This window comes from Eschrichtius robustus, chromosome 7, assembly GCF_028021215.1.
Source record: "Eschrichtius robustus isolate mEscRob2 chromosome 7, mEscRob2.pri, whole genome shotgun sequence".
Classification (NCBI taxonomy): Eukaryota; Metazoa; Chordata; class Mammalia; order Artiodactyla; family Eschrichtiidae; genus Eschrichtius; species Eschrichtius robustus.
Window position 1 is genome coordinate 21773933 of NC_090830.1, and position 26586 is coordinate 21800518.

Genomic DNA, 26586 nt, shown 5'->3' on the forward strand with positions numbered 1-26586 from the left:
TGGTTTTGACACTTTATTCAGCATGGCCCTTTTGACCGATGGGAAGCGAGACTTCTTTGTAGCGCTGATTTGCCTTTCCAGGTTGCTTGGTTGGCCAAAAAGGGCGTATGCGTTTTTTCCTGAATATATTCAGGAAAAAACGCATACGCCCTTTTTGGCCAAGGGCATCATTGTCGAGGTTTTGCCGCTTTTCCTGTGCTTTAAAGGCGATTCGAATCTGCCTCCTGAAATCTGTTTCCTGCAATTCTGCCTTGCTTTCAAATCCTCTTTGTTGCCTTCCCTCAATATATTTGTAGACGAGAGTTATCATTTATAAGTCTGCAGGTTTGTGAATTGCAGTGCCCCTGAGCTCCATTTTTCAACTCGCTCTCTTGGGAGCTGGCCGCAAAAGCGCAGGATTGCTTTAGGCCCTATTCTGCTTCCGGGCGGCAGACTGAGCCTGTGGTTAATTCTTCTTCCTGATGGGAAAATAGAGTGACCTGTGCCTGTCCCAACACCTAGAGCTAGTCTCTCATTGGTTCCCCGTCTTCCCGTTCACCCTCAGTTCAAATTGCCACCTGTATGGAACAGGAGGTTAAAGGTGCTGATTCTCCAAGGAGGGAGATTGCTAGTAAAGCGGCTGGAATGGCGAACCCGAGCACAAGGAGACGAGAAATGAGGTGCGTTTTAGAAACCTTTCCCGATCACTCGGTGGACCATCTTCTGGGTTTCTCATGCATGTTTTCGATGTAGGAAGATGCCCTTGAACCTGGAGATTTGGGACCCATGGGATGGGTACCACGCAGTATTACTTTAAAGCGTCTGCGTTTGCTCACCGAACCTCACCAAACCCCTCAGCCCCAAGAGTGTCCACCCTTATGTCTCAATCAGCTGCGGGTCTAGATATGGTCAATCCAGGTGGCATCACAGCGCCTGAACGAATTTTGTAAGAATTACTTTCCGTTTCACTGTCTTTGTTTCACGGGTTTTTAAAATTAATTGAGTTTTATAATGGGGTTTAGCTGCTTTTCACTGCTGTGTTTATGCAGCTTTACACCCACTTGACTCACTTACAGAGAGATATCAATACATAGGTTTTAAGATTTTTACTAGTCAGATATACTCTTGGGTGGTGAATAGGGGGTGTTGAGTCCAGTTCCCTGAGCAAGGAGTAGGTCTTTTCTATTACGTATTGGGTTTATGGAACGGTATCTGAGCTAATTTGAAACCCTTGTTTTATGCATCACCCCACCTCACCTTTGCCGTTAGGCAGCCATAGTGTGTTTTCTAACCGTGTGACTCTGTTCTGTTTTGTAATTCAGTTCAAGGGCAGCGGTTTTTACATTCCCTCTATCGGTGATATCTTATGATAAGTGTCTTTTTCTGTGTGACTTATTTGACTTAGAATCGTCGTACCTAAATCCACTCATCATGCTGCTACTAGCCTTATGACGTTGATTTCATGGCTGAGTGATATTCCATTGTACATAAGGACCACAACTTCTTTATCCATTTTTCTCTTTCCTGGGATATTTAAGGTGTAACGAAGTGGAGGTTCTTGTCAACAGAGCAGCCCTAAACTTTGGGGTGCTTGTGTCTTGCTGATTTTTAGTTTTCCCAATTTATACGCCCATGAGTGGAAGTGCCCTATGCTCTCTAATCTGAGTTTTGTAAATGTTTCAGGACACACCGTACACTTCTCCAGAGTGGCTGTTGGCAATTTACATCCCGCCCATCAGCGTAGCAAGGCTCCCGTTTCTCCGTGGCCTGTCCTGCATTTCTGGTTTTGACACTTTATTCAGCATGGCCCTTTTGACCGATGGGAAGCGAGACTTCTTTGTAGCGCTGATTTGCCTTTCCAGGTTGCTTGGTTGGCCAAAAAGGGCGTATGCGTTTTTTCCTGAATATATTCAGGAAAAAACGCATACGCCCTTTTTGGCCAAGGGCGTATGCGTTTTTTCCTGAATATATTCAGGAAAAAACGCATACGCCCTTTTTGGCCAAGGGCATCATTGTCGAGGTTTTGCCGCTTTTCCTGTGCTTTAAAGGCGATTCGAATCTGCCTCCTGAAATCTGTTTCCTGCAATTCTGCCTTGCTTTCAAATCCTCTTTGTTGCCTTCCCTCAATATATTTGTAGACGAGAGTTATCATTTATAAGTCTGCAGGTTTGTGAATTGCAGTGCCCCTGAGCTCCATATTTCAACTCGCTCTCTTGGGAGCTGGCCGCAAAAGCGCAGGATTGCTTTAGGCCCTATTCTGCTTCCGGGCGGCAGACTGAGCCTGTGGTTAATTCTTCTTCCTGATGGGAAAATAGAGTGACCTGTGCCTGTCCCAACACCTAGAGCTAGTCTCTCATTGGTTCCCCGTCTTCCCGTTCACCCTCAGTTCAAATTGCCACCTGTATGGAACAGGAGGTTAAAGGTGCTGATTCTCCAAGGAGGGAGATTGCTAGTAAAGCGGCTGGAATGGCGAACCCGAGCACAAGGAGACGAGAAATGAGGTGCGTTTTAGAAACCTTTCCCGATCACTCGGTGGACCATCTTCTGGGTTTCTCATGCATGTTTTCGATGTAGGAAGATGCCCTTGAATCTGGAGATTTGGGACCCATGGGATGGGTACCACGCAGTATTACTTTAAAGCGTCTGCGTTTGCTCACCGAACCTCACCAAACCCCTCAGCCCCAAGAGTGTCCACCCTTATGTCTCAATCAGCTGCGGGTCTAGATATGGTCAATCCAGGTGGCATCACAGCGCCTGAACGAATTTTGTAAGAATTTCTCTCCCTTTCACTGTCTTTGTTTCACGGGTTTTTAAAATTAATTGAGTTTTATAATGGGGTTTAGCTGCTTTTCACTGCTGTGTTTATGCAGCTTTACACCCACTTGACTCACTTACAGAGAGATATCAATACATAGGTTTTAAGATTCTTACTAGTCAGATATACTCTTGGGCGGTGAATAGGGGGTGTTGAGTTCAGTTCCCTGAGCAAGGAGTAGGTCTTGTCTATTACGTATTGGGTTTATGGAACGGTATCTGAGCTAATTTGAAACCCTTGTTTTATGCATCACCCCACCTCACCTTTGCCGTTAGGCAGCCATAGTGTGTTTTCTAACCGTGTGACTCTGTTCTGTTTTGTAATTCAGTTCAAGGGCAGCGGTTTTTACATTCCCTCTATAGGTGATATCTTATGATAAGTGTCTTTTTCTGTGTGACTTATTTGACTTAGAATCGTCGTACCTAAATCCACTCATCATGCTGCTACTAGCCTTATGACGTTGATTTCATGGCTGAGTGATATTCCATTGTACATAAGGACCACAACTTCTTTATCCATTTTTCTCTTTCCTGGGATATTTAAGGTGTAACGAAGTGGAGGTTCTTGTCAACAGAGCAGCCCTAAACTTTGGGGTGCTTGTGTCTTGCTGATTTTTAGTTTTCCCAATTTATACGCCCATGAGTGGAAGTGCCCTATGCTCTCTAAGCTGAGTTTTGTAAATGTTTCAGGACACACCGTACACTTCTCCAGAGTGGCTGTTGGCAATTTACATCCCGCCCATCAGCGTAGCAAGGCTCCCGTTTCTCCGTGGCCTGTCCTGCATTTCTGGTTTTGACACTTTATTCAGCATGGCCCTTTTGACCGATGGGAAGCGAGACTTCTTTGTAGCGCTGATTTGCCTTTCCAGGTTGCTTGGTTGGCCAAAAAGGGCGTATGCGTTTTTTCCTGAATATATTCAGGAAAAAACGCATACGCCCTTTTTGGCCAAGGGCGTATGCGTTTTTTCCTGAATATATTCAGGAAAAAACGCATACGCCCTTTTTGGCCAAGGGCATCATTGTCGAGGTTTTGCCGCTTTTCCTGTGCTTTAAAGGCGATTCGAATCTGCCTCCTGAAATCTGTTTCCTGCAATTCTGCCTTGCTTTCAAATCCTCTTTGTTGCCTTCCCTCAATATATTTGTAGACGAGAGTTATCATTTATAAGTCTGCAGGTTTGTGAATTGCAGTGCCCCTGAGCTCCATATTTCAACTCGCTCTCTTGGGAGCTGGCCGCAAAAGCGCAGGATTGCTTTAGGCCCTATTCTGCTTCCGGGCGGCAGACTGAGCCTGTGGTTAATTCTTCTTCCTGATGGGAAAATAGAGTGACCTGTGCCTGTCCCAACACCTAGAGCTAGTCTCTCATTGGTTCCCCGTCTTCCCGTTCACCCTCAGTTCAAATTGCCACCTGTATGGAACAGGAGGTTAAAGGTGCTGATTCTCCAAGGAGGGAGATTGCTAGTAAAGCGGCTGGAATGGCGAACCCGAGCACAAGGAGACGAGAAATGAGGTGCGTTTTAGAAACCTTTCCCGATCACTCGGTGGACCATCTTCTGGGTTTCTCATGCATGTTTTCGATGTAGGAAGATGCCCTTGAATCTGGAGATTTGGGACCCATGGGATGGGTACCACGCAGTATTACTTTAAAGCGTCTGCGTTTGCTCACCGAACCTCACCAAACCCCTCAGCCCCAAGAGTGTCCACCCTTATGTCTCAATCAGCTGCGGGTCTAGATATGGTCAATCCAGGTGGCATCACAGCGCCTGAACGAATTTTGTAAGAATTTCTCTCCCTTTCACTGTCTTTGTTTCACGGGTTTTTAAAATTAATTGAGTTTTATAATGGGGTTTAGCTGCTTTTCACTGCTGTGTTTATGCAGCTTTACACCCACTTGACTCACTTACAGAGAGATATCAATACATAGGTTTTAAGATTCTTACTAGTCAGATATACTCTTGGGCGGTGAATAGGGGGTGTTGAGTCCAGTTCCCTGAGCAAGGAGTAGGTCTTGTCTATTACGTATTGGGTTTATGGAACGGTATCTGAGCTAATTTGAAACCCTTGTTTTATGCATCACCCCACCTCACCTTTGCCGTTAGGCAGCCATAGTGTGTTTTCTAACCGTGTGACTCTGTTCTGTTTTGTAATTCAGTTCAAGGGCAGCGGTTTTTACATTCCCTCTATAGGTGATATCTTATGATAAGTGTCTTTTTCTGTGTGACTTATTTGACTTAGAATCGTCGTACCTAAATCCACTCATCATGCTGCTACTAGCCTTATGACGTTGATTTCATGGCTGAGTGATATTCCATTGTACATAAGGACCACAACTTCTTTATCCATTTTTCTCTTTCCTGGGATATTTAAGGTGTAACGAAGTGGAGGTTCTTGTCAACAGAGCAGCCCTAAACTTTGGGGTGCTTGTGTCTTGCTGATTTTTAGTTTTCCCAATTTATACGCCCATGAGTGGAAGTGCCCTATGCTCTCTAAGCTGAGTTTTGTAAATGTTTCAGGACACACCGTACACTTCTCCAGAGTGGCTGTTGGCAATTTACATCCCGCCCATCAGCGTAGCAAGGCTCCCGTTTCTCCGTGGCCTGTCCTGCATTTCTGGTTTTGACACTTTATTCAGCATGGCCCTTTTGACCGATGGGAAGCGAGACTTCTTTGTAGCGCTGATTTGCCTTTCCAGGTTGCTTGGTTGGCCAAAAAGGGCGTATGCGTTTTTTCCTGAATATATTCAGGAAAAAACGCATACGCCCTTTTTGGCCAAGGGCATCATTGTCGAGGTTTTGCCGCTTTTCCTGTGCTTTAAAGGCGATTCGAATCTGCCTCCTGAAATCTGTTTCCTGCAATTCTGCCTTGCTTTCAAATCCTCTTTGTTGCCTTCCCTCAATATATTTGTAGACGAGAGTTATCATTTATAAGTCTGCAGGTTTGTGAATTGCAGTGCCCCTGAGCTCCATTTTTCAACTCGCTCTCTTGGGAGCTGGCCGCAAAAGCGCAGGACTGCTTTAGGCCCTATTCTGCTTCCGGGCGGCAGACTGAGCCTGTGGTTAATTCTTCTTCCTGATGGGAAAATAGAGTGACCTGTGCCTGTCCCAACACCTAGAGCTAGTCTCTCATTGGTTCCCCGTCTTCCCGTTCACCCTCAGTTCAAATTGCCACCTGTATGGAACAGGAGGTTAAAGGTGCTGATTCTCCAAGGAGGGAGATTGCTAGTAAAGCGGCTGGAATGGCGAACCCGAGCACAAGGAGACGAGAAATGAGGTGCGTTTTAGAAACCTTTCCCGATCACTCGGTGGACCATCTTCTGGGTTTCTCATGCATGTTTTCGATGTAGGAAGATGCCCTTGAACCTGGAGATTTGGGACCCATGGGATGGGTACCACGCAGTATTACTTTAAAGCGTCTGCGTTTGCTCACCGAACCTCACCAAACCCCTCAGCCCCAAGAGTGTCCACCCTTATGTCTCAATCAGCTGCAGGTCTAGATATGGTCAATCCAGGTGGCATCACAGCGCCTGAACGAATTTTGTAAGAATTTCTCTCCCTTTCACTGTCTTTGTTTCACGGGTTTTTAAAATTAATTGAGTTTTATAATGGGGTTTAGCTGCTTTTCACTGCTGTGTTTATGCAGCTTTACACCCACTTGACTCACTTACAGAGAGATATCAATACATAGGTTTTAAGATTCTTACTAGTCAGATATACTCTTGGGCGGTGAATAGGGGGTGTTGAGTCCAGTTCCCTGAGCAAGGAGTAGGTCTTGTCTATTACGTATTGGGTTTATGGAACGGTATCTGAGCTAATTTGAAACCCTTGTTTTATGCATCACCCCACCTCACCTTTGCCGTTAGGCAGCCATAGTGTGTTTTCTAACCGTGTGACTCTGTTCTGTTTTGTAATTCAGTTCAAGGGCAGCGGTTTTTACATTCCCTCTATAGGTGATATCTTATGATAAGTGTCTTTTTCTGTGTGACTTATTTGACTTAGAATCGTCGTACCTAAATCCACTCATCATGCTGCTACTAGCCTTATGACGTTGATTTCATGGCTGAGTGATATTCCATTGTACATAAGGACCACAACTTCTTTATCCATTTTTCTCTTTCCTGGGATATTTAAGGTGTAACGAAGTGGAGGTTCTTGTCAACAGAGCAGCCCTAAACTTTGGGGTGCTTGTGTCTTGCTGATTTTTAGTTTTCCCAATTTATACGCCCATGAGTGGAAGTGCCCTATGCTCTCTAAGCTGAGTTTTGTAAATGTTTCAGGACACACCGTACACTTCTCCAGAGTGGCTGTTGGCAATTTACATCCCGCCCATCAGCGTAGCAAGGCTCCCATTTCTCCGTGGCCTGTCCTGCATTTCTGGTTTTGACACTTTATTCAGCATGGCCCTTTTGACCGATGGGAAGCGAGACTTCTTTGTAGCGCTGATTTGCCTTTCCAGGTTGCTTGGTTGGCAAAAAAGGGCGTATGCGTTTTTTCCTGAATATATTCAGGAAAAAACGCATACGCCCTTTTTGGCCAAGGGCATCATTGTCGAGGTTTTGCCGCTTTTCCTGTGCTTTAAAGGCGATTCGAATCTGCCTCCTGAAATCTGTTTCCTGCAATTCTGCCTTGCTTTCAAATCCTCTTTGTTGCCTTCCCTCAATATATTTGTAGACGAGAGTTATCATTTATAAGTCTGCAGGTTTGTGAATTGCAGTGCCCCTGAGCTCCATTTTTCAACTCGCTCTCTTGGGAGCTGGCCGCAAAAGCGCAGGACTGCTTTAGGCCCTATTCTGCTTCCGGGCGGCAGACTGAGCCTGTGGTTAATTCTTCTTCCTGATGGGAAAATAGAGTGACCTGTGCCTGTCCCAACACCTAGAGCTAGTCTCTCATTGGTTCCCCGTCTTCCCGTTCACCCTCAGTTCAAATTGCCACCTGTATGGAACAGGAGGTTAAAGGTGCTGATTCTCCAAGGAGGGAGATTGCTAGTAAAGCGGCTGGAATGGCGAACCCGAGCACAAGGAGACGAGAAATGAGGTGCGTTTTAGAAACCTTTCCCGATCACTCGGTGGACCATCTTCTGGGTTTCTCATGCATGTTTTCGATGTAGGAAGATGCCCTTGAACCTGGAGATTTGGGACCCATGGGATGGGTACCACGCAGTATTACTTTAAAGCGTCTGCGTTTGCTCACCGAACCTCACCAAACCCCTCAGCCCCAAGAGTGTCCACCCTTATGTCTCAATCAGCTGCGGGTCTAGATATGGTCAATCCAGGTGGCATCACAGCGCCTGAACGAATTTTGTAAGAATTTCTCTCCCTTTCACTGTCTTTGTTTCACGGGTTTTTAAAATTAATTGAGTTTTATAATGGGGTTTAGCTGTTTTTCACTGCTGTGTTTATGCAGCTTTACACCCACTTGACTCACTTACAGAGAGATATCAATACATAGGTTTTAAGATTCTTACTAGTCAGATATACTCTTGGGCGGTGAATAGGGGGTGTTGAGTCCAGTTCCCTGAGCAAGGAGTAGGTCTTGTCTATTACGTATTGGGTTTATGGAACGGTATCTGAGCTAATTTGAAACCCTTGTTTTATGCATCACCCCACCTCACCTTTGCCGTTAGGCAGCCATAGTGTGTTTTCTAACCGTGTGACTCTGTTCTGTTTTGTAATTCAGTTCAAGGGCAGCGGTTTTTACATTCCCTCTATAGGTGATATCTTATGATAAGTGTCTTTTTCTGTGTGACTTATTTCACTTAGAATCGCTGTACCTAAATCCACTCATCATGCTGCTACTAGCCTTATGACGTTGATTTCATGGCTGAGTGATATTCCATTGTACATAAGGACCACAACTTCTTTATCCATTTTTCTCTTTCCTGGGATATTTAAGGTGTAACGAAGTGGAGGTTCTTGTCAACAGAGCAGCCCTAAACTTTGGGGTGCTTGTGTCTTGCTGATTTTTAGTTTTCCCAATTTATACGCCCATGAATGGAAGTGCCCTATGCTCTCTAAGCTGAGTTTTGTAAATGTTTCAGGACACACCGTACACTTCTCCAGAGTGGCTGTTGGCAATTTACATCCCGCCAATCAGCGTAGCAAGGCTCCCGTTTCTCCGTGGCCTGTCCTGCATTTCTGGTTTTGACACTTTATTCAGCATGGCCCTTTTGACCGATGGGAAGCGAGACTTCTTTGTAGCGCTGATTTGCCTTTCCAGGTTGCTTGGTTGGCCAAAAAGGGCGTATGCGTTTTTTCCTGAATATATTCAGGAAAAAACGCATACGCCCTTTTTGGCCAAGGGCATCATTGTCGAGGTTTTGCCGCTTTTCCTGTGCTTTAAAGGCGATTCGAATCTGCCTCCTGAAATCTGTTTCCTGCAATTCTGCCTTGCTTTCAAATCCTCTTTGTTGCCTTCCCTCAATATATTTGTAGACGAGAGTTATCATTTATAAGTCTGCAGGTTTGTGAATTGCAGTGCCCCTGAGCTCCATTTTTCAACTCGCTCTCTTGGGAGCTGGCCGCAAAAGCACAGGATTGCTTTAGGCCCTATTCTGCTTCCGGGCGGCAGACTGAGCCTGTGGTTAATTCTTCTTCCTGATGGGAAAATAGAGTGACCTGTGCCTGTCCCAACACCTAGAGCTAGTCTCTCATTGGTTCCCCGTCTTCCCGTTCACCCTCAGTTCAAATTGCCACCTGTATGGAACAGGAGGTTAAAGGTGCTGATTCTCCAAGGAGGGAGATTGCTAGTAAAGCGGCTGGCATGGCGAACCCGAGCACAAGGAGACGAGAAATGAGGTGCGTTTTAGAAACCTTTCCCGATCACTCGGTGGACCATCTTCTGGGTTTCTCATGCATGTTTTCGATGTAGGAAGATGCCCTTGAACCTGGAGATTTGGGACCCATGGGATGGGTACCACGCAGTATTACTTTAAAGCGTCTGCGTTTGCTCACCGAACCTCACCAAACCCCTCAGCCCCAAGAGTGTCCACCCTTATGTCTCAATCAGCTGCGGGTCTAGATATGGTCAATCCAGGTGGCATCACAGCGCCTGAACGAATTTTGTAAGAATTTCTCTCCCTTTCACTGTCTTTGTTTCACGGGTTTTTAAAATTAATTGAGTTTTATAATGGGGTTTAGCTGCTTTTCACTGCTGTGTTTATGCAGCTTTACACCCACTTGACTCACTTACAGAGAGATATCAATACATAGGTTTTAAGATTCTTACTAGTCAGATATACTCTTGGGCGGTGAATAGGGGGTGTTGAGTCCAGTTCCCTGAGCAAGGAGTAGGTCTTGTCTATTACGTATTGGGTTTATGGAACGGTATCTGAGCTAATTTGAAACCCTTGTTTTATGCATCACCCCACCTCACCTTTGCCGTTAGGCAGCCATAGTGTGTTTTCTAACCGTGTGACTCTGTTCTGTTTTGTAATTCAGTTCAAGGGCAGCGGTTTTTACATTCCCTCTATAGGTGATATCTTATGATAAGTGTCCTTTTCTGTGTGACTTATTTGACTTAGAATCGTCGTACCTAAATCCACTCATCATGCTGCTACTAGCCTTATGACGTTGATTTCATGGCTGAGTGATATTCCATTGTACATAAGGACCACAACTTCTTTATCCATTTTTCTCTTTCCTGGGATATTTAAGGTGTAACGAAGTGGAGGTTCTTGTCAACAGAGCAGCCCTAAACTTTGGGGTGCTTGTGTCTTGCTGATTTTTAGTTTTCCCAATTTATACGCCCATGAGTGGAAGTGCCCTATGCTCTCTAAGCTGAGTTTTGTAAATGTTTCAGGACACACCGTACACTTCTCCAGAGTGGCTGTTGGCAATTTACATCCCGCCCATCAGCGTAGCAAGGCTCCCGTTTCTCCGTGGCCTGTCCTGCATTTCTGGTTTTGACACTTTATTCAGCATGGCCCTTTTGACCGATGGGAAGCGAGACTTCTTTGTAGCGCTGATTTGCCTTTCCAGGTTGCTTGGTTGGCCAAAAAGGGCGTATGCGTTTTTTCCTGAATATATTCAGGAAAAAACGCATACGCCCTTTTTGGCCAAGGGCATCATTGTCGAGGTTTTGCCGCTTTTCCTGTGCTTTAAAGGCGATTCGAATCTGCCTCCTGAAATCTGTTTCCTGCAATTCTGCCTTGCTTTCAAATCCTCTTTGTTGCCTTCCCTCAATATATTTGTAGACGAGAGTTATCATTTATAAGTCTGCAGGTTTGTGAATTGCAGTGCCCCTGAGCTCCATTTTTCAACTCGCTCTCTTGGGAGCTGGCCGCAAAAGCGCAGGATTGCTTTAGGCCCTATTCTGCTTCCGGGCGGCAGACTGAGCCTGTGGTTAATTCTTCTTCCTGATGGGAAAATAGAGTGACCTGTGCCTGTCCCAACACCTAGAGCTAGTCTCTCATTGGTTCCCCGTCTTCCCGTTCACCCTCAGTTCAAATTGCCACCTGTATGGAACAGGAGGTTAAAGGTGCTGATTCTCCAAGGAGGGAGATTGCTAGTAAAGCATCTGGAATGGCGAACCCGAGCACAAGGAGACGAGAAATGAGGTGCGTTTTAGAAACCTTTCCCGATCACTCGGTGGACCATCTTCTGGGTTTCTCATGCATGTTTTCGATGTAGGAAGATGCCCTTGAACCTGGAGATTTGGGACCCATGGGATGGGTACCACGCAGTATTACTTTAAAGCGTCTGCGTTTGCTCACCGAACCTCACCAAACCCCTCAGCCCCAAGAGTGTCCACCCTTATGTCTCAATCAGCTGCGGGTCTAGATATGGTCAATCCAGGTGGCATCACAGCGCCTGAACGAATTTTGTAAGAATTTCTCTCCCTTTCACTGTCTTTGTTTCACGGGTTTTTAAAATTAATTGAGTTTTATAATGGGGTTTAGCTGCTTTTCACTGCTGTGTTTATGCAGCTTTACACCCACTTGACTCACTTACAGAGAGGTATCAATACATAGGTTTTAAGATTCTTACTAGTCAGATATACTCTGGGCGGTGAATAGGGGGTGTTGAGTCCAGTTCCCTGAGCAAGGAGTAGGTCTTGTCTATTACGTATTGGGTTTATGGAACGGTATCTGAGCTAATTTGAAACCCTTGTTTTATGCATCACCCCACCTCACCTTTGCCGTTAGGCAGCCATAGTGTGTTTTCTAACCGTGTGACTCTGTTCTGTTTTGTAATTCAGTTCAAGGGCAGCGGTTTTTACATTCCCTCTATAGGTGATATCTTATGATAAGTGTCTTTTTCTGTGTGACTTATTTGACTTAGAATCGTCGTACCTAAATCCACTCATCATGCTGCTACTAGCCTTATGACGTTGATTTCATGGCTGAGTGATATTCCATTGTACATAAGGACCACAAATTCTTTATCCATTTTTCTCTTTCCTGGGATATTTAAGGTGTAACGAAGTGGAGGTTCTTGTCAACAGAGCAGCCCTAAACTTTGGGGTGCTTGTGTCTTGCTGATTTTTAGTTTTCCCAATTTATACGCCCATGAGTGGAAGTGCCCTATGCTCTCTAAGCTGAGTTTTGTAAATGTTTCAGGACACACCGTACACTTCTCCAGAGTGGCTGTTGGCAATTTACATCCCGCCCATCAGCGTAGCAAGGCTCCCGTTTCTCCGTGGCCTGTCCTGCATTTCTGGTTTTGACACTTTATTCAGCATGGCCCTTTTGACCGATGGGAAGCGAGACTTCTTTGTAGCGCTGATTTGCCTTTCCAGGTTGCTTGGTTGGCCAAAAAGGGCGTATGCGTTTTTTCCTGAATATATTCAGGAAAAAACGCATACGCCCTTTTTGGCCAAGGGCATCATTGTCGAGGTTTTGCCGCTTTTCCTGTGCTTTAAAGGCGATTCGAATCTGCCTCCTGAAATCTGTTTCCTTCAATTCTGCCTTGCTTTCAAATCCTCTTTGTTGCCTTCCCTCAATATATTTGTAGACGAGAGTTATCATTTATAAGTCTGCAGGTTTGTGAATTGCAGTGCCCCTGAGCTCCATTTTTCAACTCGCTCTCTTGGGAGCTGGCCGCAAAAGCGCAGGATTGCTTTAGGCCCTATTCTGCTTCCGGGCGGCAGACTGAGCCTGTGGTTAATTCTTCTTCCTGATGGGAAAATAGAGTGACCTGTGCCTGTCCCAACACCTAGAGCTAGTCTCTCATTGGTTCCCCGTCTTCCCGTTCACCCTCAGTTCAAATTGCCACCTGTATGGAACAGGAGGTTAAAGGTGCTGATTCTCTAAGGAGGGAGATTGCTAGTAAAGCGGCTGGCATGGCGAACCCGAGCACAAGGAGACGAGAAATGAGGTGCGTTTTAGAAACCTTTCCCGATCACTCGGTGGACCATCTTCTGGGTTTCTCATGCATGTTTTCGATGTAGGAAGATGCCCTTGAACCTGGAGATTAGGGACCCATGGGATGGGTACCACGCAGTATTACTTTAAAGCGTCTGCGTTTGCTCACCGAACCTCACCAAACCCCTCAGCCCCAAGAGTGTCCTCCCTTATGTCTCAATCAGCTGCGCGTCTAGATATGGTCAATCCAGGTGGCATCACAGCGCCTGAACGAATTTTGTAAGAATTTCTCTCCCTTTCACTGTCTTTGTTTCACGGGTTTTTAAAATTAATTGAGTTTTATAATGGGGTTTAGCTGCTTTTCACTGCTGTGTTTATGCAGCTTTACACCCACTTGACTCACTTACAGAGAGATATCAATACATAGGTTTTAAGATTCTTACTAGTCAGATATACTCTTGGGCGGTGAATAGGGGGTGTTGAGTCCAGTTCCCTGAGCAAGGAGTAGGTCTTGTCTATTACGTATTGGGTTTATGGAACGGTATCTGAGCTAATTTGAAACCCTTGTTTTATGCATCACCCCACCTCACCTTTGCCGTTAGGCAGCCATAGTGTGTTTTCTAACCGTGTGACTCTGTTCTGTTTTGTAATTCAGTTCAAGGGCAGCGGTTTTTACATTCCCTCTATCGGTGATATCTTATGATAAGTGTCTTTTTCTGTGTGACTTATTTGACTTAGAATCGTCGTACCTAAATCCACTCATCATGCTGCTACTAGCCTTATGACGTTGATTTCATGGCTGAGTGATATTCCATTGTACATAAGGACCACAACTTCTTTATCCATTTTTCTCTTTCCTGGGATATTTAAGGTGTAACGAAGTGGAGGTTCTTGTCAACAGAGCAGCCCTAAACTTTGGGGTGCTTGTGTCTTGCTGATTTTTAGTTTTCCCAATTTATACGCCCATGAGTGGAAGTGCCCTATGCTCTCTAAGCTGAGTTTTGTAAATGTTTCAGGACACACCGTACACTTCTCCAGAGTGGCTGTTGGCAATTTACATCCCGCCCATCAGCGTAGCAAGGCTCCCGTTTCTCCGTGGCCTGTCCTGCATTTCTGGTTTTGACACTTTATTCAGCATGGCCCTTTTGACCGATGGGAAGCGAGACTTCTTTGTAGCGCTGATTTGCCTTTCCAGGTTGCTTGGTTGGCCAAAAAGGGCGTATGCGTTTTTTCCTGAATATATTCAGGAAAAAACGTATACGCCCTTTTTGGCCAAGGGCATCATTGTCGAGGTTTTGCCGCTTTTCCTGTGCTTTAAAGGCGATTCGAATCTGCCTCCTGAAATCTGTTTCCTGCAATTCTGCCTTGCTTTCAAATCCTCTTTGTTGCCTTCCCTCAATATATTTGTAGACGAGAGTTATCATTTATAAGTCTGCAGGTTTGTGAATTGCAGTGCCCCTGAGCTCCATTTTTCAACTCGCTCTCTAGGGAGCTGGCCGCAAAAGCGCAGGATTGCTTTAGGCCCTATTCTGCTTCCGGGCGGCAGGCTGAGCCTGTGGTTAATTCTTCTTCCTGATGGGAAAATAGAGTGACCTGTGCCTGTCCCAACACCTAGAGCTAGTCTCTCATTGGTTCCCCCTCTTCCCGTTCACCCTCAGGACAAATTGCAACGTGTATGGAACAGGAGGTTAAAGGTGCTGATTCTCCAAGGAGGGAGATTTCTAGTAAAGCGGCTGGAATGGCGAACCCGAGCACAAGGAGATGAGAAATGAGGTGCGTTTTAGAAACCTTTCCCGATCACTCGGTGGACCATCTTCTGGGTTTCTCATGCATGTTTTCGATGTAGGAAGATGCCCTTGAACCTGGAGATTTGGGACCCATGGGATGGGTACCACGCAGTATTACTTTAAAGCGTCTGCGTTTGCTCACCGAACCTCACCAAACCCCTCAGCCCCAAGAGTGTCCACCCTTATGTCTCAATCAGCTGCGGGTCTAGATATGGTCAATCCAGGTGGCATCACAGCGCCTGAACGAATTTTGTAAGAATTTCTCTCCGTTTCACTGTCTTTGTTTCACGGGTTTTTAAAATTAATTGAGTTTTATAATGGGGTTTAGCTGCTTTTCACTGCTGTGTTTATGCAGCTTTACACCCACTTGACTCACTTACAGAGAGATATCAATACATAGGTTTTAAGATTCTTACTAGTCAGATATACTCTTGGGCGGTGAATAGGGGGTGTTGAGTCCAGTTCCCTGAGCAAGGAGTAGGTCTTGTCTATTACGTATTGGGTTTATGGAACGGTATCTGAGCTAATTTGAAACCCTTGTTTTATGCATCACCCCACCTCACCTTTGCCGTTAGGCAGCCATAGTGTGTTTTCTAACCGTGTGACTCTGTTCTGTTTTGTAATTCAGTTCAAGGGCAGCGGTTTTTACATTCCCTCTATCGGTGATATCTTATGATAAGTGTCCTTTTCTGTGTGACTTATTTGACTTAGAATCGTCGTACCTAAATCCACTCATCATGCTGCTACTAGCCTTATGACGTTGATTTCATGGCTGAGTGATATTCCATTGTACATAAGGACCACAACTTCTTTATCCATTTTTCTCTTTCCTGGGATATTTAAGGTGTAACGAAGTGGAGGTTCTTGTCAACAGAGCAGCCCTAAACTTTGGGGTGCTTGTGTCTTGCTGATTTTTAGTTTTCCCAATTTATACGCCCATGAGTGGAAGTGCCCTATGCTCTCTAAGCTGAGTTTTGTAAATGTTTCAGGACACACCGTACACTTCTCCAGAGTGGCTGTTGGCAATTTACATCCCGCCCATCAGCGTAGCAAGGCTCCCGTTTCTCCGTGGCCTGTCCTGCATTTCTGGTTTTGACACTTTATTCAGCATGGCCCTTTTGACCGATGGGAAGCGAGACTTCTTTGTAGCGCTGATTTGCCTTTCCAGGTTGCTTGGTTGGCCAAAAAGGGCGTATGCGTTTTTTCCTGAATATATTCAGGAAAAAACGCATACGCCCTTTTTGGCCAAGGGCATCATTGTCGAGGTTTTGCCGCTTTTCCTGTGCTTTAAAGGCGATTCGAATCTGCCTCCTGAAATCTGTTTCCTGCAATTCTGCCTTGCTTTCAAATCCTCTTTGTTGCCTTCCCTCAATATATTTGTAGACGAGAGTTATCATTTATAAGTCTGCAGGTTTGTGAATTGCAGTGCCCCTGAGCTCCATTTTTCAACTCGCTCTCTTGGGAGCTGGCCGCAAAAGCGCAGGATTGCTTTAGGCCCTATTCTGCTTCCGGGCGGCAGACTGAGCCTGTGGTTAATTCTTCTTCCTGATGGGAAAATAGAGTGACCTGTGCCTGTCCCAACACCTAGAGCTAGTCTCTCATTGGTTCCCCGTCTTCCCGTTCACCCTCAGTTCAAATTGCCACCTGTATGGAACAGGAGGTTAAAGGTGCTGATTCTCCAAGGAGGGAGATTGCTAGTAAAGCGGCTGGCATGGCGAACCCGAGCACAAGGAGACGAGAAATGAGGTGCGTTTTAGAAACCTTTCCCGATCACTCGGTGGACCATCTTCTGGGTTTCTCATGCATGTTTTCGATGTAGGAAGATGCCCTTGAACCTGGAGATTTGGGACCCATGGGATGGGTACCACGCAGTATTACTTTAAAGCGTCTGCGTTTGCTCACCGAACCTCACCAAACCCCTCAGCCCCAAGAGTGTCCACCCTTATGTCTCAATCAGCTGCGGGTCTAGATATGGTCAATCCAGGTGGCATCACAGCGCCTGAACGAATTTTGTAAGAATTTCTCTCCCTTTCACTGTCTTTGTTTCACGGGTTTTTAAAATTAATTGAGTTTTATAATGGGGTTTAGCTGCTTTTCACTGCTGTGTTTATGCAGCTTTACACCCACTTGACTCACTTACAGAGAGATATCAATACATAGGTTTTAAGATTCTTACTAGTCAGATATACTCTTGGGCGGTGAATAGGGGGTGTTGAGTCCAGTTCCCTGAGCAAGGAGTAGGTCTTGTCTATTACGTATTGGGTTTATGGAACGGTATCTGAGCTAATTTGAAACCCTTGTTTTATGCATCACCCCACCTCACCTTTGCCGTTAGGCAGCCATAGTGTGTTTTCTAACCGGTGACTCTGTTCTGTTTTGTAATTCAGTTCAAGGGCAGCGGTTTTTACATTCCCTCTATAGGTGATATCTTATGATAAGTGTCTTTTTCTGTGTGACTTATTTGACTTAGAATCGTCGTACCTAAATCCACTCATCATGCTGCTACTAGCCTTATGACGTTGATTTCATGGCTGAGTGATATTCCATTGTACATAAGGACCACAACTTCTTTATCCATTTTTCTCTTTCCTGGGATATTTAAGGTGTAACGAAGTGGAGGTTCTTGTCAACAGAGCAGCCCTAAACTTTGGGGTGCTTGTGTCTTGCTGATTTTTAGTTTTCCCAATTTATACGCCCATGAGTGGAAGTGCCCTATGCTCTCTAAGCTGAGTTTTGTAAATGTTTCAGGACACACCGTACACTTCTCCAGAGTGGCTGTTGGCAATTTACATCCCGCCCATCAGCGTAGCAAGGCTCCCGTTTCTCCGTGGCCTGTCCTGCATTTCTGGTTTTGACACTTTATTCAGCATGGCCCTTTTGACCGATGGGAAGCGAGACTTCTTTGTAGCGCTGATTTGCCTTTCCAGGTTGCTTGGTTGGCCAAAAAGGGCGTATGCGTTTTTTCCTGAATATATTCAGGAAAAAACGCATACGCCCTTTTTGGCCAAGGGCGTATGCGTTTTTTCCTGAATATATTCAGGAAAAAACGCATACGCCCTTTTTGGCCAAGGGCATCATTGTCGAGGTTTTGCCGCTTTTCCTGTGCTTTAAAGGCGATTCGAATCTGCCTCCTGAAATCTGTTTCCTGCAATTCTGCCTTGCTTTCAAATCCTCTTTGTTGCCTTCCCTCAATATATTTGTAGACGAGAGTTATCATTTATAAGTCTGCAGGTTTGTGAATTGCAGTGCCCCTGAGCTCCATTTTTCAACTCGCTCTCTTGGGAGCTGGCCGCAAAAGCGCAGGATTGCTTTAGGCCCTATTCTGCTTCCGGGCGGCAGACTGAGCCTGTGGTTAATTCTTCTTCCTGATGGGAAAATAGAGTGACCTGTGCCTGTCCCAACACCTAGAGCTAGTCTCTCATTGGTTCCCCGTCTTCCCGTTCACCCTCAGTTCAAATTGCCACCTGTATGGAACAGGAGGTTAAAGGTGCTGATTCTCCAATGAGGGAGATTGCTAGTAAAGCGGCTGGAATGGCGAACCCGAGCACAAGGAGACGAGAAATGAGGTGCGTTTTAGAAACCTTTCCCGATCACTCGGTGGACCATCTTCTGGGTTTCTCATGCATGTTTTCGATGTAGGAAGATGCCCTTGAACCTGGAGATTTGGGACCCATGGGATGGGTACCACGCAGTATTACTTTAAAGCGTCTGCGTTTGCTCACCGAACCTCACCAAACCCCTCAGCCCCAAGAGTGTCCACCCTTATGTCTCAATCAGCTGCGGGTCTAGATATGGTCAATCCAGGTGGCATCACAGCGCCTGAACGAATTTTGTAAGAATTTCTCTCCCTTTCACTGTCTTTGTTTCACGGGTTTTTAAAATTAATTGAGTTTTATAATGGGGTTTAGCTGCTTTTCACTGCTGTGTTTATGCAGCTTTACACCCACTTGACTCACTTACAGAGAGATATCAATACATAGGTTTTAAGATTCTTACTAGTCAGATATACTCTTGGGCGGTGAATAGGGGGTGTTGAGTCCAGTTCCCTGAGCAAGGAGTAGGTCTTGTCTATTACGTATTGGGTTTATGGAACGGTATCTGAGCTAATTTGAAACCCTTGTTTTATGCATCACCCCACCTCACCTTTGCCGTTAGGCAGCCATAGTGTGTTTTCTAACCGTGTGACTCTGTTCTGTTTTGTAATTCAGTTCAAGGGCAGCGGTTTTTACATTCCCTCTATAGGTGATATCTTATGATAAGTGTCCTTTTCTGTGTGACATATTTGACTTAGAATCGTCGTACCTAAATCCACTCATCATGCTGCTACTAGCCTTATGACGTTGATTTCATGGCTGAGTGATATTCCATTGTACATAAGGACCACAACTTCTTTATCCATTTTTCTCTTTCCTGGGATATTTAAGGTGTAACGAAGTGGAGGTTCTTGTCAACAGAGCAGCCCTAAACTTTGGGGTGCTTGTGTCTTGCTGATTTTTAGTTTTCCCAATTTATACGCCCATGAGTGGAAGTGCCCTATGCTCTCTAAGCTGAGTTTTGTAAATGTTTCAGGACACACCGTACACTTCTCCAGAGTGGCTGTTGGCAATTTACATCCCGCCCATCAGCGTAGCAAGGCTCCCGTTTCTCCGTGGCCTGTCCTGCATTTCTGGTTTTGACACTTTATTCAGCATGGCCCTTTTGACCGATGGGAAGCGAGACTTCTTTGTAGCGCTGATTTGCCTTTCCAGGTTGCTTGGTTGGCCAAAAAGGGCGTATGCGTTTTTTCCTGAATATATTCAGGAAAAAACGCATACGCCCTTTTTGGCCAAGGGCATCATTGTCGAGGTTTTGCCGCTTTTCCTGTGCTTTAAAGGCGATTCGAATCTGCCTCCTGAAATCTGTTTCCTTCAATTCTGCCTTGCTTTCAAATCCTCTTTGTTGCCTTCCCTCAATATATTTGTAGACGAGAGTTATCATTTATAAGTCTGCAGGTTTGTGAATTGCAGTGCCCCTGAGCTCCATTTTTCAACTCGCTCTCTTGGGAGCTGGCCGCAAAAGCGCAGGATTGCTTTAGGCCCTATTCTGCTTCCGGGCGGCAGACTGAGCCTGTGGTTAATTCTTCTTCCTGATGGGAAAATAGAGTGACCTGTGCCTGTCCCAACACCTAGAGCTAGTCTCTCATTGGTTCCCCGTCTTCCCGTTCACCCTCAGTTCAAATTGCCACCTGTATGGAACAGGAGGTTAAAGGTGCTGATTCTCCAAGGAGGGAGATTGCTAGTAAAGCGGCTGGAATGGCGAACCCGAGCACAAGGAGACGAGAAATGAGGTGCGTTTTAGAAACCTTTCCCGATCACTCGGTGGACCATCTTCTGGGTTTCTCATGCATGTTTTCGATGTAGGAAGATGCCCTTGAACCTGGAGATTAGGGACCCATGGGATGGGTACCACGCAGTATTACTTTAAAGCGTCTGCGTTTGCTCACCGAACCTCACCAAACCCCTCAGCCCCAAGAGTGTCCTCCCTTATGTCTCAATCAGCTGCGGGTCTAGATATGGTCAATCCAGGTGGCATCACAGCGCCTGAACGAATTTTGTAAGAATTTCTCTCCCTTTCACTGTCTTTGTTTCACGGGTTTTTAAAATTAATTGAGTTTTATAATGGGGTTTAGCTGCTTTTCACTGCTGTGTTTATGCAGCTTTACACCCACTTGACTCACTTACAGAGAGATATCAATACATAGGTTTTAAGATTCTTACTAGTCAGATATACTCTTGGGCGGTGAATAGGGGGTGTTGAGTCCAGTTCCCTGAGCAAGGAGTAGGTCTTGTCTATTACGTATTGGGTTTATGGAACGGTATCTGAGCTAATTTGAAACCCTTGTTTTATGCATCACCCCACCTCACCTTTGCCGTTAGGCAGCCATAGTGTGTTTTCTAACCGTGTGACTCTGTTCTGTTTTGTAATTCAGTTCAAGGGCAGCGGTTTTTACATTCCCTCTATCGGTGATATCTTATGATAAGTGTCTTTTTCTGTGTGACTTATTTGACTTAGAATCGTCGTACCTAAATCCACTCATCATGCTGCTACTAGCCTTATGACGTTGATTTCATGGCTGAGTGATATTCCATTGTACATAAGGACCACAACTTCTTTATCCATTTTTCTCTTTCCTGGGATATTTAAGGTGTAACGAAGTGGAGGTTCTTGTCAACAGAGCAGCCCTAAACTTTGGGGTGCTTGTGTCTTGCTGATTTTTAGTTTTCCCAATTTATACGCCCATGAGTGGAAGTGCCCTATGCTCTCTAAGCTGAGTTTTGTAAATGTTTCAGGACACACCGTACACTTCTCCAGAGTGGCTGTTGGCAATTTACATCCCGCCCATCAGCGTAGCAAGGCTCCCGTTTCTCCGTGGCCTGTCCTGCATTTCTGGTTTTGACACTTTATTCAGCATGGCCCTTTTGACCGATGGGAAGCGAGACTTCTTTGTAGCGCTGATTTGCCTTTCCAGGTTGCTTGGTTGGCCAAAAAGGGCGTATGCGTTTTTTCCTGAATATATTCAGGAAAAAACGCATACGCCCTTTTTGGCCAAGGGCATCATTGTCGAGGTTTTGCCGCTTTTCCTGTGCTTTAAAGGCGATTCGAATCTGCCTCCTGAAATCTGTTTCCTGCAATTCTGCCTTGCTTTCAAATCCTCTTTGTTGCCTTCCCTCAATATATTTGTAGACGAGAGTTATCATTTATAAGTCTGCAGGTTTGTGAATTGCAGTGCCCCTGAGCTCCATTTTTCAACTCGCTCTCTTGGGAGCTGGCCGCAAAAGCGCAGGATTGCTTTAGGCCCTATTCTGCTTCCGGGCGGCAGACTGAGCCTGTGGTTAATTCTTCTTCCTGATGGGAAAATAGAGTGACCTGTGCCTGTCCCAACACCTAGAGCTAGTCTCTCATTGGTTCCCCGTCTTCCCGTTCACCCTCAGTTCAAATTGCCACCTGTATGGAACAGGAGGTTAAAGGTGCTGATTCTCCAAGGAGGGAGATTGCTAGTAAAGCGGCTGGAATGGCGAACCCGAGCACAAGGAGACGAGAAATGAGGTGCGTTTTAGAAACCTTTCCCGATCACTCGGTGGACCATCTTCTGGGTTTCTCATGCATGTTTTCGATGTAGGAAGATGCCCTTGAACCTGGAGATTTGGGACCCATGGGATGGGTACCACGCAGTATTACTTTAAAGCGTCTGCGTTTGCTCACCGAACCTCACCAAACCCCTCAGCCCCAAGAGTGTCCACCCTTATGTCTCAATCAGCTGCGGGTCTAGATATGGTCAATCCAGGTGGCATCACAGCGCCTGAACGAATTTTGTAAGAATTTCTCTCCCTTTCACTGTCTTTGTTTCACGGGTTTTTAAAATTAATTGAGTTTTATAATGGGGTTTAGCTGCTTTTCACTGCTGTGTTTATGCAGCTTTACACCCACTTGACTCACTTACAGAGAGATATCAATACATAGGTTTTAAGATTCTTACTAGTCAGATATACTCTTGGGCGGTGAATAGGGGGTGTTGAGTCCAGTTCCCTGAGCAAGGAGTAGGTCTTGTCTATTACGTATTGGGTTTATGGAACGGTATCTGAGCTAATTTGAAACCCTTGTTTTATGCATCACCCCACCTCACCTTTGCCGTTAGGCAGCCATAGTGTGTTTTCTAACCGTGTGACTCTGTTCTGTTTTGTAATTCAGTTCAAGGGCAGCGGTTTTTACATTCCCTCTATAGGTGATATCTTATGATAAGTGTCTTTTTCTGTGTGACTTATTTGACTTAGAATCGTCGTACCTAAATCCACTCATCATGCTGCTACTAGCCTTATGACGTTGATTTCATGGCTGAGTGATATTCCATTGTACATAAGGACCACAACTTCTTTATCCATTTTTCTCTTTCCTGGGATATTTAAGGTGTAACGAAGTGGAGGTTCTTGTCAACAGAGCAGCCCTAAACTTTGGGGTGCTTGTGTCTTGCTGATTTTTAGTTTTCCCAATTTATACGCCCATGAGTGGAAGTGCCCTATGCTCTCTAAGCTGAGTTTTGTAAATGTTTCAGGACACACCGTACACTTCTCCAGAGTGGCTGTTGGCAATTTACATCCCGCCCATCAGCGTAGCAAGGCTCCCGTTTCTCCGTGGCCTGTCCTGCATTTCTGGTTTTGACACTTTATTCAGCATGGCCGTTTTGACCGATGGGAAGCGAGACTTCTTTGTAGCGCTGATTTGCCTTTCCAGGTTGCTTGGTTGGCCAAAAAGGGCGTATGCGTTTTTTCCTGAATATATTCAGGAAAAAACGCATACGCCCTTTTTGGCCAAGGGCATCATTGTCGAGGTTTTGCCGCTTTTCCTGTGCTTTAAAGGCGATTCGAATCTGCCTCCTGAAATCTGTTTCCTGCAATTCTGCCTTGCTTTCAAATCCTCTTTGTTGCCTTCCCTCAATATATTTGTAGACGAGAGTTATCATTTATAAGTCTGCAGGTTTGTGAATTGCAGTGCCCCTGAGCTCCATTTTTCAACTCGCTCTCTTGGGAGCTGGCCGCAAAAGCGCAGGACTGCTTTAGGCCCTATTCTGCTTCCGGGCGGCAGACTGAGCCTGTGGTTAATTCTTCTTCCTGATGGGAAAATAGAGTGACCTGTGCCTGTCCCAACACCTAGAGCTAGTCTCTCATTGGTTCCCCGTCTTCCCATTCACCCTCAGTTCAAATTGCCACCTGTATGGAACAGGAGGTTAAAGGTGCTGATTCTCCAAGGAGGGAGATTGCTAGTAAAGCGGCTGGAATGGCGAACCCGAGCACAAGGAGACGAGAAATGAGGTGCGTTTTAGAAACCTTTCCCGATCACTCGGTGGACCATCTTCTGGGTTTCTCATGCATGTTTTCGATGTAGGAAGATGCCCTTGAACCTGGAGATTTGGGACCCATGGGATGGGTACCACGCAGTATTACTTTAAAGCGTCTGCGTTTGCTCACCGAACCTCACCAAACCCCTCAGCCCCAAGAGTGTCCACCCTTATGTCTCAATCAGCTGCGGGTCTAGATATGGTCAATCCAGGTGGCATCACAGCGCCTGAACGAATTTTGTAAGAATTTCTCTCCCTTTCACTGTCTTTGTTTCACGGGTTTTTAAAATTAATTGAGTTTTATAATGGGGTTTAGCTGCTTTTCACTGCTGTGTTTATGCAGCTTTACACCCACTTGACTCACTTACAGAGAGATATCAATACATAGGTTTTAAGATTCTTACTAGTCAGATATACTCTTGGGCGGTGAATAGGGGGTGTTGAGTCCAGTTCCCTGAGCAAGGAGTAGGTCTTGTCTATTACGTATTGGGTTTATGGAACGGTATCTGAGCTAATTTGAAACCCTTGTTTTAGGCATCACCCCACCTCACCTTTGCCGTTAGGCAGCCATAGTGTGTTTTCTAACCGTGTGACTCTGTTCTGTTTTGTAATTCAGTTCAAGGGCAGCGGTTTTTACATTCCCTCTATAGGTGATATCTTATGATAAGTGTCTTTTTCTGTGTGACTTATTTGACTTAGAATCGTCGTACCTAAATCCACTCATCATGCTGCTACTAGCCTTATGACGTTGATTTCATGGCTGAGTGATATTCCATTGTACATAAGGACCACAACTTCTTTATCCATTTTTCTCTTTCCTGGGATATTTAAGGTGTAACGAAGTGGAGGTTCTTGTCAACAGAGCAGCCCTAAACTTTGGGGTGCTTGTGTCTTGCTGATTTTTAGTTTTCCCAATTTATACGCCCATGAGTGGAAGTGCCCTATGCTCTCTAAGCTGAGTTTTGTAAATGTTTCAGGACACACCGTACACTTCTCCAGAGTGGCTGTTGGCAATTTACATCCCGCCCATCAGCGTAGCAAGGCTCCCGTTTCTCCGTGGCCTGTCCTGCATTTCTGGTTTTGACACTTTATTCAGCATGGCCCTTTTGACCGATGGGAAGCGAGACTTCTTTGTAGCGCTGATTTGCCTTTCCAGGTTGCTTGGTTGGCCAAAAAGGGCGTATGCGTTTTTTCCTGAATATATTCAGGAAAAAACGCATACGCCCTTTTTGGCCAAGGGCATCATTGTCGAGGTTTTGCCGCTTTTCCTGTGCTTTAAAGGCGATTCGAATCTGCCTCCTGAAATCTGTTTCCTGCAATTCTGCCTTGCTTTCAAATCCTCTTTGTTGCCTTCCCTCAATATATTTGTAGACGAGAGTTATCATTTATAAGTCTGCAGGTTTGTGAATTGCAGTGCCCCTGAGCTCCATTTTTCAACTCGCTCTCTTGGGAGCTGGCCGCAAAAGCGCAGGACTGCTTTAGGCCCTATTCTGCTTCCGGGCGGCAGACTGAGCCTGTGGTTAATTCTTCTTCCTGATGGGAAAATAGAGTGACCTGTGCCTGTCCCAACACCTAGAGCTAGTCTCTCATTGGTTCCCCGTCTTCCCGTTCACCCTCAGTTCAAATTGCCACCTGTATGGAACAGGAGGTTAAAGGTGCTGATTCTCCAAGGAGGGAGATTGCTAGTAAAGCGGCTGGAATGGCGAACCCGAGCACAAGGAGACGAGAAATGAGGTGCGTTTTAGAAACCTTTCCCGATCACTCGGTGGACCATCTTCTGGGTTTCTCATGCATGTTTTCGATGTAGGAAGATGCCCTTGAACCTGGAGATTTGGGACCCATGGGATGGGTACCACGCAGTATTACTTTAAAGCGTCTGCGTTTGCTCACCGAACCTCACCAAACCCCTCAGCCCCAAGAGTGTCCACCCTTATGTCTCAATCAGCTGCGGGTCTAGATATGGTCAATCCAGGTGGCATCACAGCGCCTGAACGAATTTTGTAAGAATTTCTCTCCCTTTCACTGTCTTTGTTTCACGGGTTTTTAAAATTAATTGAGTTTTATAATGGGGTTTAGCTGCTTTTCACTGCTGTGTTTATGCAGCTTTACACCCACTTGACTCACTTACAGAGAGATATCAATACATAGGTTTTAAGATTCTTACTAGTCAGATATACTCTTGGGCGGTGAATAGGGGGTGTTGAGTCCAGTTCCCTGAGCAAGGAGTAGGTCTTGTCTATTACGTATTGGGTTTATGGAACGGTATCTGAGCTAATTTGAAACCCTTGTTTTATGCATCACCCCACCTCACCTTTGCCGTTAGGCAGCCATAGTGTGTTTTCTAACCGTGTGACTCTGTTCTGTTTTGTAATTCAGTTCAAGGGCAGCGGTTTTTACATTCCCTCTATAGGTGATATCTTATGATAAGTGTCCTTTTCTGTGTGACTTATTTGACTTAGAATCGTCGTACCTAAATCCACTCATCATGCTGCTACTAGCCTTATGACGTTGATTTCATGGCTGAGTGATATTCCATTGTACATAAGGACCACAACTTCTTTATCCATTTTTCTCTTTCCTGGGATATTTAAGGTGTAACGAAGTGGAGGTTCTTGTCAACAGAGCAGCCCTAAACTTTGGGGTGCTTGTGTCTTGCTGATTTTTAGTTTTCCCAATTTATACGCCCATGAGTGGAAGTGCCCTATGCTCTCTAAGCTGAGTTTTGTAAATGTTTCAGGACACACCGTACACTTCTCCAGAGTGGCTGTTGGCAATTTACATCCCGCCCATCAGCGTAGCAAGGCTCCCGTTTCTCCGTGGCCTGTCCTGCATTTCTGGTT